The 19,541-nt window shown below is 37.7% G+C and overlaps 4 pseudogenes across 2 annotated transcripts; 1 reads left to right on the plus strand and 3 right to left on the minus strand.

Annotated features, from left to right (window-relative positions):
- Positions 1 to 1,678: 1,678 nt before the first annotated feature.
- Positions 1,679 to 5,511, minus strand: LOC147506244 (uncharacterized; annotated as a pseudogene).
- Positions 5,512 to 7,751: 2,240 nt separating this feature from the next.
- On the minus strand, positions 7,752 to 13,867 carry LOC147506245 (3-isopropylmalate dehydratase large subunit, chloroplastic-like; annotated as a pseudogene). The gene is made up of 15 exons (XR_015193655.1): positions 13,654 to 13,867; positions 13,441 to 13,569; positions 13,176 to 13,346; positions 12,942 to 13,094; positions 12,763 to 12,831; positions 12,565 to 12,681; positions 11,750 to 11,824; positions 11,543 to 11,620; positions 11,313 to 11,408; positions 11,097 to 11,146; positions 10,414 to 10,468; positions 10,113 to 10,244; positions 9,335 to 9,382; positions 9,087 to 9,245; positions 7,752 to 8,134 (listed from the first exon to the last, which is right to left on the minus strand). The product of XR_015193655.1 is annotated as a 3-isopropylmalate dehydratase large subunit, chloroplastic-like (transcript).
- A 98-nt stretch (positions 13,868 to 13,965) lies between these two features.
- Positions 13,966 to 15,817, plus strand: LOC147506246 (putative receptor-like protein kinase At1g11050 pseudogene; annotated as a pseudogene).
- A 133-nt stretch (positions 15,818 to 15,950) lies between these two features.
- LOC147506247 (elongation factor 1-alpha-like) lies at positions 15,951 to 18,917 on the minus strand (annotated as a pseudogene). Its single transcript, XR_015193656.1, has 7 exons — positions 18,508 to 18,917; positions 18,306 to 18,407; positions 18,193 to 18,225; positions 17,964 to 18,109; positions 17,023 to 17,237; positions 16,426 to 16,913; positions 15,951 to 16,228 (listed from the first exon to the last, which is right to left on the minus strand). The product of XR_015193656.1 is annotated as an elongation factor 1-alpha-like (transcript).
- Between the last annotated feature and the right edge of the window lie 624 nt (positions 18,918 to 19,541).

Raw genomic sequence — 19,541 nt, forward strand, 5'->3', positions numbered from 1 at the left:
AGTAAGATGACTCACTCTAATAGTTCACAAGAGCTTATAATATGTTATACATGCATCAATCTTTTTATTGCAATAGTAACATGAGCCATGTTGGGTAGTCCTTGGGGAAATCTCGACTAATACCAAAACATTGCCACAAATGGGTAGATCAATCACTTATATGTTTTAGTGTTCTGTTCAGAGGCTAAAAAAACATGGGGATGTGTCATTGTTTCTTCATCCCAGGTAAAGAAACTTGTTTAACATAGCAGGTTACCAAGAGGAGATTCTTTACGCACCTTGTAGGTGTATTATGCAAACGTCGGTAGGGGAAGTGAAAGCTTGAAAGAGTTGTACGACCCCAAAATAAGATAGTGGGTGCAAGACCTTAAGTTGACATTACAATGACAATGTATCGAGGGCTATGATTTCTTAAGCATGAAAAATTGAAAAATCGTTAGATATCGTTTTTACTTATTTTGGTGATAATATTAAAAAATAAAAATTGGGATATATCGAATATCACCGATATATATCGTTGTCAACAAAATCGATCAAAAGTCAAACTGGCATCCAACCAAGTCAAACATATATATATCAAATATGTCAGGAATATATCACGATATATCTTTATATCGGTTTTACCGATATATATCGATTTAAAAAAATATTAAAATTTTGGAGCCGATATTTCGGATTTTTCAAAGTCAGATTGCTGAAAAAATAATATATGTCGGCATTTTTTGATAAAGCGACCGATATTTTCGGCCTTGGTCAAAACAAAGGGATGCGGGGAACATTGAGCTTAAGGGTTTGTGCGGAATCCTCAGTCCTCAGTCCTCAGTCCCTCACCCTTTGGCTACTGTTCGATGGGTGTTGTGTGTGTGTGTGGGTTTTTTTCCTGGATTTTTACATGCTCAATGACATATTATGTGATTGACTAGACAATAATGCAAATTATGCTTGAATCTAAATTCGATCAATACTTTAAAGGCAAATCTGAACCAAATACCTAATCCAAGCACAAATTGTAGAAAATAATTCCAAGACTGGGTAAACCATTATTTTCTTCTTCAAAGCTGCTTTGTCTTCCCTCCAAAACATCTAGTTGTTAGTTGCCTTACGTTTCACTGGGCCCAGGTGCCAAATTTTCCATTTTCTTGTTTTGGGGTGACTAAAAATGCTATTTTTCAGGTAATATTATGTTTTGTATTGAAGTTTTAGATTTTTGGTATTTTAAATGTTCGTATATATAAGATGGGCATTTTGTTTATTTCAATTGGTTTGATATACTAAATACGTTGGAACACACTAATTTTGTGTTTGTGCCTGTTCCCGTTGTTCTACCCAATGATTAATATGTCTTTTAGAATTGAGGTCTACGCTGTTAGTGTATAGAACAAAAGTTTGTTGTCTGAAATTGAGGTTAGAGAACGATAATGGAGAACGATAATGGATTGTGGCCACGTTATCAACGATAATGCAGACTCGATCAAAAGTGAGCTATCTACGTGATATACTGGTATTACCGTTATTACCCACTTGTCCGATGGAAAAGGATTGTGTCACATTTGTTTTTGGTTATATACTTATATTGCAGTGGCCTGAATTGGTTTTAAAGTTTTAATGAACCCGGCCAGAGTTTTTGTAAACAATAATCCAGTGGCTATAGAGTATAATTAACACTTGGCAATACGAGAGAAATGAAATTTTATTATTTGTACAGAATGAGAAACAGTTGTACCACCGACTTGAAATGAGATAATACAAACTTGGAAGAAAGAAATATATTGAAGGAAATGGCTCTAGAAACATAATTTTGTTAACTATTAATATAGAAGGCCTGCTACTGGTGAGGTACTAAAGATTGGTTTCTCTTTGTTATTATAGTAGTTACTACCATTGTTACTAATGCTTTTCCTTCTTGGTTTTGCTTCACCAAGCATTGTTATCACATCTCTCATTGAGGGTCTGTCCTTTGGTAGCTTAGCTGTACATAGAAGTGCTATTCTTAGGACTAAGAGCATTTCTTCCTGAACAAGTTTGCATTGAGCGCCTACATCGGCATCGAGTGATTCTTCCAAGGCATCTTTGTTTCTGACCTTCCCACGAATCCATTCAACAATGTTCATTGACTCACCAAATTCAGGATCCACCGGTCTTTTTCCCAAAAGAAGCTCCATAAGCACGACCCCAAAACTATAGACATCACTCTTTTCATCTACCTTCAATGTGTATCCGTATTCTGCAATGGAAGAATCCAGACACAAAATTATAGGTTGAATTTCAGCCATCTCAAGTACTCAATATTGCAATCAGTGACTATTAACATTAAGCTAGGTAGGAGCTATTAATTTGGAATTGGACCATACTAGCTAGTAATAATGTGATTCTGTTATATCTCGCATTCTTGCAACAGAACTTGGTGCAAACTTTCTTCTATTTACTCTGCTATCAACCTAAAAGCTCAACTTATTTTGCCAACGGTTGGATTTTTTCAAAATAACAAAATGGAGATATTCACAATTGATTTACCTGGTGCAATGTATCCATAGGAGCCGGCAACCATTGATACGGTCTCATTCTTATGAATCATCATCCTTGCAATTCCAAAATCAGCAATTCTAGCCTCAAGGTTTTCATCAAGTAGAATGTTGTTAGACTTAACATCCCTGTGGATGATTGGAGGATTGCAGTCGTGGTGGAGATAGGCTAGTCCTTGAGCGACGCCAAGTGCAATATTGTATCGTGAAACCCAATCTATTGACGATTTCCTAGCTTGTTTCCCATGTAGCATTTCACCAAGGCTTCCATTTCGCATGTACTCATATAGTATCATCACATCAGAGTCATTGTGAAGATAACCCAACAGCCGAACAATGTTCGATGTCGAAGCCTCCTAGAAGATTCACCTCTGCTAGTAGATCATTCGCACTTCCAGTCTCAATATCAGCCTGTGAAGCCCACAACTTCTTAACAGCCACAATGGAATGTGGCCGTTGCAACTCTGCCTTGTAGACGATCCCTGTGGCACCCATGCCAATCACATTTGACTCTTTGATGCATGCTAGTATGTCACTACTAGTGAAGCCAATTCTTTGAAATGCAGACATCCTCCATGGCCACTCCCGCTTTCAACCTTAAATTGAGCTTCAAAACAACCACTGTTCAAGTACCACCTATTGTACAGCCACCGCCCATATAAAACTGCTGTTCCTATACTCAGAAGCACTGAAATACCCACGAGCCATCCCTGCGATTATGTGTTTGATGTGGACGTTTTGTCTTTTTGACGATGTTATGGCATAACTGTGAGAACATGGTGGTAGTACGCCTCCACAGAGGCCTGGATTGCCCCAAGCGTCATCAAGTTGATAGTTCTTAACACTCCACTTGTCGGAAGTGGACCTTCAAGCTTGTTATATGAGATATTGACTGCTTCTAACGCTGGTGAGCTGCCAAAATTTTGTGGTACGGTACCAGTCAAGGAATTCTTGGACAGATCAAGAATAGCTAGAGTTGGCATCATGGCAATGGCACTAGGAATCTCCCCTGTGAACAGATTGTTCTGAAGGTTTAGAGTCACCATCTTCTGACAAGAGGCAATGCTTGCTGGAATGCTTCCAGTGAGATGGTTTGTTGATAGATCAAGCACAGTGAGTGAAGGGGACTCCTGGAATTGGTCTGGGATTTGGCCTTCCAAATTATTATCTGAGGCCATGAAACTTTGAAGATTTGGGATAGAAAGAATGCCGGAAGGAAGTGATGACTGAAAGCTATTTTGAGAGAGATCAATAAAGGTTAGTGATATGGACAATGCAATGTTACCTGGTATATCGCCACTAAGACTATTGTTTGCCAACTCCAAACGCTGAAGTTTCACCGAGTTTGCCTAGTCCAGATGGAATAGTGCCAGAAATGAGGTTATTCTGCATACGAACTCGGACTAAGGAGAGACATGTAGATAGACCGAACGGGATTGGACCAGAGAAGGCATTATTGAAGAGAATGAGTTTAGTGAGATTACCGCTATCGCACAAACTAGAGGGGATTTCACCAGACAACGAATTTGACGATACATCTAACCACTGCAAAGGCGTGTTCCGTCCAAGATTTGCTGGCAAGGGACCTGACAGAGAATTGTTCCATAGCTCAAGCACCTCTATCTTGGTTAGTTCACCAAGTTCAGTAGGAATGTGACCTGTTAATTGGTTGGACATGACATTCAAGAGCTGCAAATTCTTCAAGTAGCCTAACTCTGCTGGAATCTTTCCAAATAACTGATTCTCAGACAAATCCAAGAACACTAATGATGAGCAGTTTCGATTTCACGTGGGATATCACCTTCAAAGTTGTTTTTATATAGAAAAATCGTATTCAATTGCTTTAGCCTCCCCAGTTCGGCTGGAATCCGTCCACTGAGACTTCCCACCGCCAAGTCGAGATACTGAAGATTGGTGAGATAACCAAACTCAGCTGGAATTTCACCTTCAAATGCATTATATCCTAGAATGATACTCTCTAAAGATTTAAGCTGCCCAAGCTCACTTGGTATATGACCAGAGAGATTATTACCTGAAAGACCAAGAAACTTCAAGTTTTGCAGATTCTTGTAAGCCAATGGAACTGAACCTTCAAAGAAGCCCCCTCTGAGATCTAGGATTTCAAGCAAGGTAGCATTTGCAAGGTCTTCAGGTAACAGGCCTGAAAAGTTATTACTCGACGCATTGACAATTTTTAATCCTCGTGCCATTCCAAGACCAACAGGAAACGCACCGATAAAGTTATTCTGGCTGACATCGAAACTCATTAGAAATGTGAGACTGTATATTGATTTCGGTAATGACGATGAGAACCCATTGCAGCATAGATTTAGAACAGTTAGACCGTGTAGCTGCTGGATGTCATCCGTAATGCGGCCACTGAGATTCATGTAGGAAAGATCAAGCTTCTCGACTGCACCATTTGAGTTGCACCAAACTCCAGTCAATTGCAATGGACTAAATGATTCTTCACTCCATTGCCTGGCAACTTCCAATCTCAAGCGATCCATCGGGTCTATAATATCTGCTTTTATCAATAACAAGGCTGATACAGCATCGTTTTGAAACATTTGAGCTTGCGCCATTTGCTAAAACCATAGAAAGGCTAATGTGAAAGAGGAAGAACACTAATGAGGTCTTCATTTTATTGTTCTTCTCCCCTTCTTTCTGCTAGGTTCTGAGCCATTTTAGCTTGCGTCTTTGCAATAACAAGAGAGGAGGCAGAACAGGATTTGAAAACACTGTTCTATTGACAATAAGAGAAGATTGGTTATAATATGGAAAATATGTCGTGCAATCTTGGGTTCTGCAACAGCTGTTGTTTTGCATAAATGTCTGGAGATTTTGGAGTTATATAAACCTTTCCAGACATCAAACATGGAGAGAATGTATTCATGTTAATCACATTGTCTTCATATTTTCCTTCTATGATCATTGTCAAACTAACTTAACTACATGTTAATCATAAACGTTTAATTTTAAAACTTTCTTACTGTACTTTTGGCCTATTTTTTATTCAGTTTTCAGGTTCATCAGTTTTGCTCTTACAGGTGATTTGTCTATTTAACAATGTGAGCACCTATGCATACTTCGAGTCTTCACTCTTCAATATTGTTTGGATTGAATCAACTAATCAGCATCAAGCAGCACTATCCTCTCGGAAAAATATTTTTTTTAACAGACTTCAGTTAGAAGATTGAATAGAGTATAGTTTTCATCAAAATTTATAAATAAAAGTTACTACTTTACATGGAATTTCAAATCTAAAGTTGCACATAAATGATTCAGGTGTAATCTTTCTCTAATAATTTGTAACTGTTAAATCACAACTCTCAAGAGAATGATCACGTATTTGGACCACTACTCCACTAGTTAGCTGTTGTACTTTTGATTTGTATAATTAAGTTCCTTTTTAACTGTTTAATTGGTGAACTACACACACATAGTTGAACTCATATATTAAAAGTGAATAATTGGCGTTAAGGGTCCTTAAGGGACTATGGATGCTTCAATGCAATGCCAAACGGAATCCAATAGAAAATGAAATGATGTATGCATTTGTCGCGCAATGGCACTCTTAGACATTGTGGGCGAAAATCCATTTAGGCGAAAAATCTCTCTTTCTCCCCACAATAATATAGCACCAATTTACTGAAACTAAAGTAATTGCAAACTTGAAAAATAGATTAACACTTTCACCAAAAAATCACTCACCAGCCAATAATTTGCAAGGCATAGACTTAATAATGGGTGAATAAAGCAGAATCTTTTCATGTTATAAGCAAGCGCATATAGAATCAGAGCAAGATAATTTCATTTATTTAGTCCTTTTTATCACAAACACGGTACAGATATAATGGAAGTGAAGAAAATGGTGCAACACTAAAAGAGATTATCCCCATCAACAATGATTGAAGATGGCCTGCACTGGTTGTGGGCCCACCAACCGCCATTCCTATTCCTGTATCACAATTCACAAACGCTCTGGGTTTCACATGCACACATCTGGCTAAGTCCATTATAAAATGAACCAGTACAAGTGAAGGTTAAAAAATTGTTTATGAACATTATAAGAAGATGGTAGCCATGTGAAATGGCAGCTTCCTTGCCAAGAACTTTGGTCCATTATTAGAAGCCCAGGTATAGAGAAGCAGCATATTTTGAGTTATTAATAGTTATCTTGCACCCTTATTGAGTTGGAAGGGTGCTTACTACCTGCTTCCACATGGCATTATTTGATTTGAAATCACATCTTCCACTGATGATTTGATGATGGTGGAAAAGTGGGCCTTTCACCTATGTGGGACTTGTGATTCTTTAACAACAGCACCTACTATTGTTACAATTGTGAATCTTTGGAAAAGCTATGAAGAGCTCCATTAGAATGATGGTTATGGTTATCACAGTGGTGATATTACAATGATGGTTATGATAATTTGCCGGTGAAAATTCATGCAGGCTCATGGACATAGTGGATTCACTAAAATATTAACAAGGAGATGTTAACACAAATCTTCATTGCTTCCTCATACTATTAAATCTATAACCTCCCCCCTACTCCCAAATATGGCTCTGTGGCTGGTGAATGTTGACGTACATTACTAGACGAAAATCCATAATTTTTCACTATCTACTCGAACGGGAAATTCAATTTATCACATCGCGAATTCTTTAACGATTTTGCAGACTGGCGTACATTTCTTAAGCTATTTGATGTTTGCACATCAGTACATGATCTGAACCCATCTTCAAGTTACACACTAGCATACGTTATAAACTGAAATTTATAATCTAGCCTACCCCTGAAATACACCTGGGCTTTCAGTTAACTTGCAAATCTAAACTCTTTAAGGCAACAATGAATGTTAAGAAAGAATCCTCTGTACCTTGAATCTGTCTTTTGATCCATGCGTTCGCTTGGAAAATTGCCTCAGAAAGCAAATGTTCAGAATCACCCTTCAGAAATCAGACCTGTCTAAATCCGTAGAGCTGGTTCTGTAAATATTTTCTTTTTGAGACTTGAGAGTGATAGTCAGTAGTGACACTTTCAGATGAAAATGGTTGGCACATGTCATTTCATGGGTGGCAATGTGGCATCTATGCAACCCTTCAACTCTTTAAGGAGTTTCTTTTTAGCATTACACACTTCATTTCTGATTCACAAGCTGCATCATCTTTTCGGCAACAAATTTAAAATCAAGAACACCATGCATTTTACACCAGTACGAATTCTTAGTTTTTACTATTTCCTTTTATTACGTCAAAACATAACTACTATGCATTTTACACCAGTGTGAATTCTTAGTTTTTACTATTTCCTTTTATTACGTTTATACAATTCCAAGTTCGAAAATAAGATTACAACAGACAAAAGATCCACCTCTGCTACAAGTCATCTCTCTCGTGGCTTATAACAAGAAAGGTAAGCACAGCCTACCAATCATTAACTGATGAGCTATTTATCTTCCGTTACTGCAAAAACTCCCTTGGGTCAGTGTGAAGCCTGTCAGAGCAGATGCTGCTGCGGTGTATGGGAAGCCAGATATATCTGGCCTTCTTTATGTCCCCATTCGACCAGGGAAATTCCTATTAAATTCGTTTGAGACACAAACCTGTAAAGAGTAACAGTTTAAGGTGTCTTCACATAATAGATCACCCACCTTAACAAATTCAATTAAAGATTCATAAATTGGATTTTTCACTAGCATTGGAAGCACCATCATGGACATTCAAGATAAAACTAAACAAAAGTAAAAGCTGCAATGCAATTGGTTCAGAGCTGAATCTCACCATAAAGGTGTTCACTGTTCAGTAGAAGGACTGTCTTTGGTTAGTTACTTGATTCATGATCTAAAGAATTATGGCATTGTTTTGTGACCCTCTATTTCCTTCAGTAACTTTCCTTTTAGAAATTTCATATCTGGAGAACTGGGTGTGTATAAGATTAGATGCCTCAAAGCATGAAACTGAATTATCGTGTGGTGTGCACTGAGATGCAACCAAGTCCCAAGTGAAATTAACATGTAAATCAAACTCCTATGAGAAAAAGATATAATGAAACAAAGTCCATCTTCTTTGATAAGTTATAACCTAAATTCTATTCTCATTGTATTTTTCTTATTTTAATTTATAATTATCTGTATCTGATCACGCCAAAAGGCTATCGTCATAAGCCCAGGTCATTACCGGCTCCAGCAACCTTTTTATATTATCATCAGGATTTCTACTTTAAAAGGATCTTTTGAACACATCAAGTCACTTCTTTATTTTGACTACATATGAACTGGCTACATGGATGCAATGCTTGTATAAATTCCAGCCGACGAGCATCCTGTTAGTCCACTAAAGGTATAAAGGCAATAAATCGTAGTACAATTCAATGTGCACTAAAAAGTATGTAGCAAGTCATGTATTTGCTGATCTATCTCACTTGATAAGAAAATGGGTTTGGAGAACAGAGTCACTTCAACTGACGATCCCAAATTGGTTATCCAGTGTGACTTATACCAAGTACTTTATGACTCTCACAGAAAACAAACAGTTCATAGACATTATATGACTTGCCTGAGGTTCGTTCATGCGAGCATAAGTATCCCTCGGGCCACCCAAACAAGCACCACAGCTAGGACTTGCAGGTGTATCACAACCAGCTTCTTCAAATATTTGTGAGCAAGTCTTTCCACCAGATCCCGGGACAGGAATGCTATATATATCCATCCAAACCTAGCACATTCAAAAAGAATTTCGTTAAAGTGGATATTTTAACTGTAATTCCAGTATAAAATCAGAAGCAGAAAAGGAAGACTAGTAACCTTTTGCGTAGCAGGTACAATAAAAGTTGGCACTTTGACCTTTCTGCCCTGCACATAAGGCAAGAATTTGGTGCTTAAAAAAATGAAGGAAAAAATAATTGTGAACCTAATATAGATAGTTGCATACATAATTCTTACAATGTCCATAAAACAAATATGGTATGTGTCTTGTTGATACATTGGTCCAGATTCAGTTGAAGTTGTTCAATTTCAGACATGAATCAAACTTATCATATAGTAGCAATATACATAGACATTTTGTTTTGGTTTCCTTCATGAATTAAATGTCAATTTCCAGTATATGAAGAGAGATAAAAAAAAAAAAACACAGTCAAAAGACCTACAAATCTACAGCAAAAACATAAACAAAGATTGGAAGAAAGTTCGAAGCTGATTCCAGCATGGTTGACAAAATAGACAGTATCGCAGAAATAAAATGTTCACTCCACTTGCCTTTTTTTTAAAATCCCTGCTACACCCAATTAAATTAAATATATAACATCAGATTGCCAAACAAAACATTTGCATAAACAAATGGTCATTGAGTAAGTGTTTCTAGTGTGTCAGAAGAACCAGATTGACAACGTTGAACATGAAAAAATAGCAAAAGAGAAGGAAAAGTATTATGTGCATAATTTTGTTCAATCTTCACCAGACACGTATTTTCACCAGACCATTTGATGGTAGAAAATATGGTTTAGATGGCAGCATAAGCTATGACATACAGTTAACAGAAAAACAATGGTAAGAAAAACCAGGGAGATAAATGACTTCTTACCGATGCTTGGAAAAGTTTTGCCACAGCAAAAAAATCCTCTGTCTTTCCACCGGTACATGAGCCTATATAAACTCTGTCTATTTTCACATCTTTGCATTCTCTTGCCAAAGCACGATTATCGGGAGAATGAGGCTACAGACATAATGGAAATAATAAGGTTTTGAGGCAATACTAAAGGCAAGCAACATTAACAAACACAAGAACTGTGACATGAACATATTAATGAATGAATCATTCCTAAAAGAGATCCATTTTTGAATATCTATATTCACAAAGCAACAAGTCTACTGCAATCACTCACCTTAGCCACCAACGGTTCTAGTTTGGAAACATCAAATCTGTACTCCGAGAGAAACCTATAGACAGATATAAACATATCAGGGCATAACTACATATATAGTATCAAATCTTACTTCTACAACGAAATCACATCATATCTCATCAGATTATTGCATTCCTAAGAAGCAGAGTTGGAAAATGGGGCAAATTTTCACAAATAGTTATGTTGAGATGTTTAGTATAGACCTACATGGGACATTGAATGCCTTGCATTACAGTAATGGCCTCGTCACTCATCACCATTTGGCTTTGAGTTGGATGCTCCTAAAGTTTAAGAAGTTAGAAAAAATAAAACAAGTCACACCCAGTCAGCTAGTAAGGCCAAGAGCTATTAAGACCAGGAACAAAATTTTAAAATGGAAATGTAAGGCCTAGTCAAGCCAGGTTTTTGAGATCCAATTTGAAATTTTGATGGGCTGAGTGGTGATTGCTTACATTGTGAAACAAATATGTGGATAATTTGAATATATCTTGGTTAAGCATGTTGCTATTTCAGAAACATGGTGTGGCAATGTTAAATGGGAGTTCCTAGGGTAGACTTCTTAATCAGAACACAATTGACAGCAAAACAATAATTCTCTTCTTTACTAAGACATTCAGAACAAAACACACAATTAACTACACAGGATTTAAACTTTCAATTACCTTGCCTCGTCATCGCTATACACTGGTTGATATTCCACTGATGTCTTGCCCTGTGTAATATTTAAACAGTATTAGACATATTACCCACATAACTGATAAAGTAAGAGATTAGCTTCTTTCTTTTTCAATAAAAGATTATGCATAGTAACCCAATTTTTTTTTCGATAATATGCATAGAAACTCAATACACATCCAATAGCCGCTGGCTGCACTAACCTCAAGGTACTTATACGTCGTACTGTCAGCAGGGACAACACCATTTTTCCCTCCCGCTTCAACAACCATGTTGCACAATGTCATCCTCTCTTCCATCTTTGCGTGGAAAACAGTTGTAGACATATAAGCAAAAATATAAGATAACTTCTGCCAGACCATGATAAATACCAAAACACTTATTTATGCTTTTCGAAGGTAATAGCAATACGTATTCCCTTAAAAGTACTCACAGACAAACTTTCAACAGTAGAGCCAACAAATTCCATCGACTTGTAAGTTGCACCAGCTACACTTATTTCACCAATAATCTGCAATTGTGAAACAACGGAATGGAAAAGCTATGATGAGATCACTTATGTCTTTTCATCATGAGCTGAGTAACATTCGCACAAACTAAAAGGAAAACTTTCAGAAAACAAAAATACAGATGCACTCACCTGCAGGATCAAATCCTTGGCCAGTAAATAACTTGGCATTTCTCCATCCATTACGAATCTCAACGTTGGGGGAACCTGCAGCTCAATGAATGAGAACATGCAAGTAGCTGACATTGATAAACAGTAAAAGTAGAGCACAAACTCCAGAAGTTCGTGATAGAACCCATAGAAATAAGTCACATAACAAAGGAGAAAACAACAGATTATGTAGCATTGTTATGGCTAATCAACAAAACAGAACATGCCACCACCAAACCCAAACGAAAAACAAAAAAACCAATAATATGAATTAAGAGGCGGTGGCACATTGGCATAGAAATTGCATAATATAAGACAACTGTAACTGGTTTCAACCCAAGTCACATTGACAGGGTACGCTTGTCAGTGTCCGACAGTGGACCTATATGAAGTAGCACACGGGGATACTGCTAATTAGAAATGAAAAATATTACTATTCTTTAGTTACAAGACTAATTTTTGGGGTCAAGACCTTACAAAGCAGCTCCTCACAAATAAATAAATATGAAAGTGGCTTATCATGGAGTTGAAAATTGCAACTATGTTATTAGATTATTTTCTTAGTCTTTTAGGGTATAGAAGAAACCCTAGTTTGAAATGGTACGGAAAATGTGCCCCGTGTGTCCTACACAGATTTTTTTCAAGAATATGAATTGTCCATCTTACTTAGGTTTCAACAGTTTTTATGCTTTCAGAAAAACTCTAAACCTGTAAAAAAATGAGTGCAGTGTGCACATACATAGCTTGACCGGATGGGACTGGAATATCAATAAGCTACAAAGAAATCACTAACATACCTTAAGAAGGAGTTTTCCAGCACCCATAACAAAACCGGCATCAGTGTTTCCAATTCCACTAGCAAACTGGCCAAATGCACCAGCATTGCATGTGTGTGAGTCAGTACCAAGCAGGACCTGCAGGCAAATTAAAAAAAAAAAATCATTAAAGGGTCACAAAAATAATAGAAGACTACTGAGAGAGAGAGAGAGAGAGACCTCCCCAGGCCTACAATGACCTTCTTGAGCTAAGGCAACATGACAGACCCCTTTATAATCTGGGTTAGCCTGCAAAACGATTGAACAAATACTTGATAAAAAAACTGGCAGAATATTAAATTCACTTAGCTGGAAAGATCAGTGGCAAGTTCACAACCAAAACAAGAGATCACACATACCCTGAAATCACCAAGATCCTTGATATCATAGAAGTACTTGATATCTTGCTCTCCACAAAAGTCCATAAAGATGTCCACGTTACGATTGGCACGCTCATCACTTGTGAATATATAGTGATCAGGTATTATTACAATCTTTTCGCGATCCCATACCTTTCAGTTTAGAAATATTCAAATTAGACCTATAGTTACTAAGCATTGTGTATGTTTCAATCACCAATTGAAAAATACTACCTTAGCATTTTCGCCGAATTCTTTCTTAAAAATGCCAATAGTACCAGGACCACAAACATCATGTGTCATCAAAACATCAACATTCACCCAAACATTCTCTCCAGGAACAAGTGCCGACCTCTCCGACGCCCTGGCCAATATCTTCTCTGTCATTGTCAATGCAGTTTTCACCTATTTTACCCATCCAAACAAAAATCACAATTAAAACAAATACTCAAAACACACCCGTCCAATTAAAACAAGTGTAGAATCATAAAAACTCAACTGATCCAGTAGTAGAAGGTGGGCGTTGAGATTGAGTCGGTGTCATAACTGAAACAACTTTCTTTGAACATCTTTTTTTAGGAATAATGTTAAATGAAGTTGAAGAGAAAGTAGACACACGCAATTCTTTCTGCACATTAAAGAAAAAACAATAAAGAAATGATTTTTATAAGAAAAATGTATGAAAGAAAAGTTTATTCATCATGCAAGATACCTTTTTGATGATGAAAGGTGTGGAACCGGAAGCTGCGATTGTAGAAGTAGGCATGGTTTTGTGTTTTAACCCGTTTCTGGTGTGTTTATAGTAATGGGATAATTAGGAAGTGCCTGAAAACTGGGATTTTGAGAGTGTGGCGGCTGAACATACGTGGATAGATATTAAGTCAGGCCACACGCTAATATTTCGTTTGCTATTTCATTGGTATTTTGTGGAACGTTGATTTTTTATTTTGCAACCAAATTTTTGTAAGGGTTCAGTATATAGTTTTGAGGATCCATTCTCGGCAACAGAAGTTGACTCCAAAACTTCCCTTCTCTTCTCTTCCTCGCCTGCTACTGTTTAGTTTCCGTTGATGCTGCTATCGATTTCAGTTATGTAGAAACCTTCCCATGGGACAAGTCTTTGTGCTTAGACAACCAAACACAATGCTGCCAGTCTCTACTCAGCGTGCTTGGTATAGGTCTTGCGCAGCATCTCAAAGATACAAATATGTTCCAACTACCAAATGCAATTTCTTCCTCTGATTGCATTAGAGATTTCCAAACTAAGCTTACGGCATTGTCCTTGCAGCAATCCTTGGCGCTGACATGCTTTAATGATACAAACGCGTTTGCCATTAAAGCTTCAAGTTGTGCAGGAATAGTTACAAGAGATGATTGGGTGCAACAATCCAACTGGACGAGTTTTGTAAAGGAGACGTATCGGGCTTGACCACTTGCAGCTCATGCCTTGCGGCTGGTATGAAGGTAACTTCACAGTTGGTGTCCTTCGACAAAAATGCTAGCGACAAGTGTTTTACTTCACGGTTTTATATGCTGCTGGCATTGTCAACGAACTTGGTCCTGATGATACTAGAACTGCTTCATGCATACTTGGCTTACAACTGGCCGGCTCAGCCATTGGAAAGATGTCCAAAGGTGTTGATAGTAAACATTTCAAATTGTTCTTTGGAGTTGTCGTTGGTGCTTTTGCAGCTGCCATGGTCTTATTGGGACTAGTCATGGTTTATCGATTTTGGAATAAGCGGCAAAAGCACAAGGAAGGTCATGTGAAATTTGTGAGCCATGCCAAAGCCACTTTGAAACCCCATACTGGTGCTATATGGTTCCAGATAGGAGAGGTTGAACTTGCTACAGACGGGTTTTCCCAGAGAAACTTGATTGCTGGATATGGAGTGGTTTACAAGGGAACTTTATCAGATGGGACTAAGGTTGCTGTGAAGAAGATTATGGATTTGGATTCGAAAAGGGGCGAAGAGTTCTTCAATGAGGTTGAGATAATCAGCACCATAAAGCATAGGAATCTCCTCCCTCTTAGGGGTTGTTGCGCAACTAGTGATGATTCGGAAGGTAAACAAAGGTACCTTGTCTACAATTATATGCCGAAAGGCAGCCTCGACGACCATCTTTTCAACTCCAAAGTTATTAACAATAGCAAAAGTTGGTTGAGTTGGCCTCAACGGAAGAACATAATCATAGATGTTGCAAAGGGACTTGCCTACTTGCATCATGGAATCAAGCCTGCTATCTATCACAGAGACATAAAGGCCACTAACATACTCTTTGATAATGAAATGAAGGCAACGGTGGCAGATTTTGGATTGGCCAAACAATGTAAAGAAGACCAGTCTCATCTTACAACCCGAGTTGCTGGGACGTATGGTTACCTAGCACCTGAGTATGCTCTGTATGGGCAGCTAACAGAGAAAAGCGATGTTTACAGCTTTGGCATTGTAATTCTTGAGACTATGAGTGGAAGGAAGGTTCTTGATATGTCATCTCCAACGTCGCTGCTGATCACCGATTGGGCCTGGATGCTCACAAAATCAGGGCATATATCAGAAGTACTTGACGCATCAATACGGGATGGAGGTCCAAGAGGGGTTATGGAGAGATTCGTCCTTGTTGGGATTCTTTGTGCGCATGTGATGGTTGCTCTTAGGCCTACTATTTCAGAAGCATTAAAGATGTTGGAAGGCGACATCGACATACCCAGACTTCCAGACAGACCATTGCCACTCAGTCACGAGTCCTTCCGATCTTCTTTGCTTAGCAGTCGGTCAACATCAACAACCACCAGGCTGAGGTAGAGCAATTTAGCAGCATCAGCAGAATGAGTTGGTGTTTTCCACCGAAATCTGCAAGATGTTGCTCGTGGATACACAAATGGACCCACTATTAGCACATCAATTAATGCACCAGAAATATGCTAGATGCTCCTTCTCTAGTAATTTTGGACTACCAATTTTGTTTTTTTGGTTTGTACATATCAGTAAACAATGGTTCATATCATTTAGTACTTTACTAGTTCTTCGGCCTGTGCGTAGGCTAATCTATTTGAATTGGTAGAGTTTACATTTAAGGAAGTACATAAGAGCAACAACAGATATAGAAGTGTAGTAATATAGATACGGTTGTATATGAAAGTATATATTACATACTAAGCCATCTGAATTCTTGTACAGAGTAAAGAATTGGATAGTATACAGGCATCATAGATGAAGTATAGGAGTATGAGATAGATGATTGTCCCTGGAATCTTTAGGAGTAGTCCTACCATTCTTCCATACCTACATATACATATATGGAAACAACCAAGCTTAATTTAAGTTGGAAAAGTGGTCATTAGATGTCCTTAGACTCACAATTAAAATGAAATGTTCTACTCTAAACGTTGATACCTCCAAACCAAGGCAAAGAGCATGTATTTAATAAGAATTAAACTTTAAGACTATTGCGAAAAAGAATGCTGCGAGTTAGAACTTACTGTGAGACGCCAATTGAACCCGCCGATAATTGAATGAAAGCAACATTCTTCACATTAAAACCAACATTGTCACTGGGTAGCGGTTCCTGAAGAGCCTCATGGTGCATTTCGGCTGATTTAACTTCAGTGGTCTATCCAATAGTGCCAAAGGTGATAACAATACCAGGTTTGATCAAACCAGTCTCGACACGACCAACCGGCACAGTTCCAATACTACCAATCTTGTAAACATCCTGAAGTGGGAGATGTAGAGGCTTGTCTGTGGGTCTCTTGGGTTCTGAGATCAAGTAAAAAGCTTCAAGGAGGGATGGGCCCTTGGAACAATCAAGGTTGGTAGACCTTTCAATCATGTTGTCAACCTCAAAACCAGAGATGGGAACAACGGGTATTTCATCAGGGTTGTACCCAACCTTCTTCAGGTAAGTAGAGACTTCCTTGAAACTTTCCTCATACCAATCCTTAGAATAATTTGTAGTAGTGGCATCCATCTACACACACAAGATTCAATTAGGAATCTGTTGAATATACCAAGCTTCATAAAGATATTCACATAAACATAAACACGTCAATAAAGCTGTTATACACTTATACTTATACCTTGTTGAGATCAAGTCAAGTTCCTCAAAGAGGGATGGACCCTTGGAACAATCAAGGTTGGTAGACCTTTCAATCATGTTGTCAACCTTAAAACCAGAGATGGGAACAAAGGGTATTTCATCAGGGTTGTACCCAACCTTCTTCAGGTAGGTACATACTTCCGTGAAAATTTACTCATACAAAGCCTAAGAATAATTTGGAGGAGTGGCATCCATCTACACACAAAAAATTCGATTAGGAATCTGTTGAATATACCAAGGTTCATCAAGATATTCACATAAACATAAACACTTTAATAAAGCTGTTATACATTGTAACAACAACAAATCATCAGCTTCACTCCCTGAGTGAAGGCAAGTAGAGTGTCCTCACTGGTCTGACCATCCTTGGATATACCGCCGTTAATGTCGGGCCGAGCATATACACAGGTAAGCACAAATGAAAAAAATGTCATGATCAAATGGCTTTTGTGCACATGAAATAGGTAACTTTCTTACCTGATGTCAATGCAACTCAAAGACTCCGCAAGAATAGAAGCTGCAGGTGGGTTGTCAAAGCACTGTGATAGACATATAGCATACATCAGTTTAATGGAGAGGGGGGGAAAACATTATATTAGCTCCAACTGGAAAAACTTAACAAAGGTGAAAAACATTATAAGCCTTATAGCATAAGATAAGACACAAAGCTTTTATAATTTTTTTTTTACTGACAGAGCTAATATAATGAAATAACATTCTGATTTTGATAGAGGTAATATTATTAGTAACAAATAAAAATGTAGACTGTATGATTGTCATTTATGTCCTAATAGATATAAAGCTAACAAAAAAGTTTTATAGGATAGGATTCAAAACTGTTGCACAATTCAATATCTAGGATCCTACGATAAGGTGTAGCCTACATTAACATAGTTACATAGATATGAAACGAAAACTTACATCAGCACTGTGATTCAACAATGTTTGAAGTGCTTCATGCTTTCCAGCACCCGATGCGCTTTGTAGAGGAGTTCCAAGACTTGAGTCAATGTTCACCTCAGAACCTCTCAAAAGTAGTAATTCGAATTCGAATAACTGGTAGTCTCCTGTGATAATACCAACCCAAGTTAGTCATTCAAAGCAATAAAGAACATCATTTGAAACAGAAAAATTGACAAAGGAAAAGGACCTTTTTCAGCAACATAGTGCAATGGAGTAAAGCCTGCATCATCTGTTGTATTAGGATTGGCCACCTTATCCAGTAAGTAAAGTGCAGTACGTGCCCAAAAGTGAATTTTATACCTTTGAGAATATTATGCAAAGTCCAAATATAAGAAAAGAAGTTGGATTGTATTCACAAATGTGAGGGTTGTGGCTGATCAGCGTCGGCATTAGACCCAGAATCTGTAAAAAAGAAACCCCATGAATGCAACACTACTATATTAGGTTGTAAAGCTCGTAATAGCAACATTTTAAAATAATTTCACTGTTTCTAAAGCGTTACTTGTAGGCAAATTATTGAAAACCTCTCTGTAAACAATGTTTTTTGTATAACCCAGTTTCTCACTTGTCAGAGTGATTGAACAAAATTTTACGTCCATCATCAGACAACGTCCGTGATACAGCAACATATATCACAAAGACAGGTTTCGACAAATAAACTCCAACATATTAATAAATAACGATATATCACAAAATAATCGTAAGCTTTGGGTGATAGAATGACTGAACACATTTTTTTTTTTATAGAGTCTGTGTATATCTGTAAATGAAAAATAAGGGGAAGGAAAAAATAACAGATTAGAAATCAGTGAGGGATTGAAATAGGGAATTTGCAGTGAGGGATCGAGTAGCTTCTACTCAAGTACGTGTTGCAATGCTTGTGGAAGGAAATAGAGAGTGAGTGAAACGGTACGCTCTGCGGCTATTACTATAACTAGCATGATGCACGTGCGCTGCACGTGTCAACAATATAGGCTTATATACAGTAGTGAGAACTAAAAAGTCTTAATAGAACCAACCAAAAAAAAAAAAAAAAAAATACTAAGAAGTCGCTAAGCTTAGGACAGTAGTGAGAACTAAGAAGTCGTAATAGAACCAACTAAAAAAAAAAAAAAAAAACTAAGAAGTCGCTAAGCTCAGGGAAAAGGATGGAAAAGGATGGCTTACCATTATCACGGGAAAAAGATGGTCTATATTGTACTTTTGAATAAGGAAGATAAGATTTGGCATATAGCTAGAAGTTTTTTACAGTGTTTTGTATCTACTTCATCCTCAATGAAACATAGTGTTTGGTAGTCATCTGCTTATGACGTAACTTGAAAGAAAACCATTTAGTAGCCTTGGATTGTTAAGAACCATGCTTATGACCACGGTGTTGCTGGCGTGTACTGGATTGTTAAGAACTCATGGGGAGCCAGCTGGGGAGAGAATGGTATTATATGTTTAGATCGTAATATGGCTGGCAGGACCATCAGCACTGGCAAGTGCGGGATTGCAATGCATGTTTTGTATCCCACAAAGATGGGTCAGAACCCT

Source organism: Coptis chinensis, chromosome 4, assembly GCF_015680905.1.
Source record: "Coptis chinensis isolate HL-2020 chromosome 4, ASM1568090v1, whole genome shotgun sequence".
Classification (NCBI taxonomy): domain Eukaryota; kingdom Viridiplantae; phylum Streptophyta; class Magnoliopsida; order Ranunculales; family Ranunculaceae; genus Coptis; species Coptis chinensis.